At 54.9% G+C, this 2,146-nt stretch overlaps 1 protein-coding gene across 1 annotated transcript in view; it reads right to left on the bottom strand.

Moving 5' to 3' along the window:
• Positions 1–156, bottom strand: part of RAB29 (RAB29, member RAS oncogene family) — a 5,685-nt gene extending 5,529 nt beyond the window's left edge. The window contains exon 1 of the mRNA XM_009272776.1: positions 84–156. The gene's annotated coding sequence lies outside the window, so the exon portion shown is untranslated. The remainder of the gene's footprint in view (positions 1–83) is intronic.
• Positions 157–2,146: the final 1,990 nt, after the last annotated feature.

The following is a 2,146-nucleotide window of genomic DNA, read 5'->3' as shown; positions in this document are numbered from 1 at the left end:
GGGGGGGGGGGGGGGGGAAGGGCCAAGCCACTGAGAGCTTTAAATTCTGCTCCTGAGCAGCTTCGTGGTTTGTGTGAACATACCTGCAATGTCCCAGAGCTGAAGTCGTACTGTCTCCGATTCTGACCACTGGACCACCTTCAGGGCAAAATCCACTAGAGAATCCCCCAAAAGAAAGGAAACTTAATTAGGGGCATTCTGCACCACGGGGCTTGTTTCTTCGCAGCCTCTCACCATTTCCCAGCTCAGGCCAACCCAGCAACCGCTTTCGCAGCCACGGCGGTTCGTACTGGACCATCACCCACACCAGCACAGACCAGACACAGAGCAGGAGGGTCTGCAAGTGCTGGGCCCTCTCCTCCAATGCAGAAAGCTGCAAAATAAGTGTTAAATCCAGAAGGCTCCACACACTGTCCGCTCCATACTCTGCAGAGAGGATGACCGCACGCACACAAAATGCCTTCAGATAAGCAGAAGTCAAGCACGCTATCAGCATCTCATCCCTCCCCGGGATGCTACGCTAGCCTTGTCCCTTCCTGAACTTCAGATTAGAGAGTTAAATAACGCAACGAATGGAGCGGCATTCCTCCCCGTCTTGCAAAGCCCAGCCTGGCAGGTCTGCTGTCGAAGCCCTTGCGAACGGCAGCAGAGATGCTGCTCTGCAATTCTTCGGGAAGCAGGACAGCAAGGTGGCATTTTTCCAGCAAACGCGGCGCTGGATGGACTCCACCCCCGCAAATCGCGGGGCTTTTCAGAACCCTGGACCACCAGGGTTTGTAACCACCCCATGCACAGCTACCTGTTTGCGGCAGGGAGCTCAGGCACTCATTCCTGATCCCTGGAATTCTAATACCAGCACTAGTGACACGAAGCAAGAGCTAAGGAAGCAGAAATTAAAATGCTCAGGAGTAAGAATTCCTGCAGCACGTAACCCTGAAAAACCACAGGCAAACGAAAGGATACTGGAAACCTTATTGCCTGGAGAGCTTTAAGGAAAGTTTCCCTCGCCCGACTCTAAATGCCAGTAAAATGCTGGATTTGCTGCTGTTGCCTGTCTTCGTTCTGTGCTGCCTAAACCGTTCAGCCGCTGGTGCGTGGAGCTCCGTGCCTCCCTCACACCCACCGCTTACCACCACCTGCATCAGGTGTTCACTGCAGGGGGAAAACTGCCCAGCTACGCTGCCAGCCACGCTCAGCAGGCCTGGAACTTGTTGAAGCCAGGAACTAATTAGAAAAAAAAAAAAGTAAAAAAAAGAAAAAGAAAAACGTCTGCAGCTCTTACCGCTGGGAGTGACAGCGCGGGCACAGCCCAAGCACTCCGCCCCAGTGGGATGTGGCCCTCCGGCGTTTTCAACATTCATCCCCTCTTGGTTCGTGAATAAGAAGATTTAAACAGCCGTGCTCTGCCCCCACTATTTTGGGTCCTCAGGAGATTTACTGGGTAAAGCCTTGGCACCTCCCGCTCCTTGTAGGTTATTCATTTACACTGATGTTAAACAAAGAGCAACTGATCCCGCTTAATCTTGGTCCCAAAGCTGTTGTTACAAAGCTGTTGTTTCCCCCATCACCTTTCCAGAGCACTGCCGATACCTTAGCGGAGGTTTCATGCTGTTAAATAAATGCCAAAACAACGCCGTTCTTGTTTTTGCTAGAAAGAGCCGAGGCTGTAATCTCACGCTCTCCAGGTTAAAACTCCCGGGGCTGGTTGTTCCCAGGGGAGGAGGGATGGGGCACCCCGAGCTCGCTGTGAAGAGTGACAGAAGCCACCGGTTTGTCACCGGGGGCTCGCTGAACACCGGCCGCGAGCACACCGGGAGCTGCCTCCGAGAGCCGCTACGGGAGCTGCAAAACGCAGTAACCCCCGAGGGGCGGTCGTTCCTTTCAGGAATTCTTGCTTCCACGGCCGCAGGGAAGGAGAGGAGCCAGTTTCCCATCACAGCCGACGAGCAAGGGCAGCTTAATAGCAATAAGAGCAAGAGCCACACAGGCGTTTTAAGCCGAACGAGGACCCCCCCGCGCGTTAGAAGGGAAGACAAGCTGCAAGCCAGACTGCCACGCTCAGTGCTTGGTTCGCAAACCGGACGACAGCCCCGTTAGCGAGGCAGCCGTCGGGGGCGGGCCCCCCCCCAGGCCCAACCCCGGCCGC

Source organism: Aptenodytes forsteri, unplaced genomic scaffold, assembly GCF_000699145.1.
Source record: "Aptenodytes forsteri isolate BGI_AS27 unplaced genomic scaffold, ASM69914v1 Scaffold142, whole genome shotgun sequence".
NCBI classification, from domain to species: Eukaryota; Metazoa; Chordata; class Aves; order Sphenisciformes; family Spheniscidae; genus Aptenodytes; species Aptenodytes forsteri.
The sequence above is the reverse complement of the archived record's forward strand: the minus strand, read 5'-3'. Positions and strand labels throughout refer to the sequence as shown.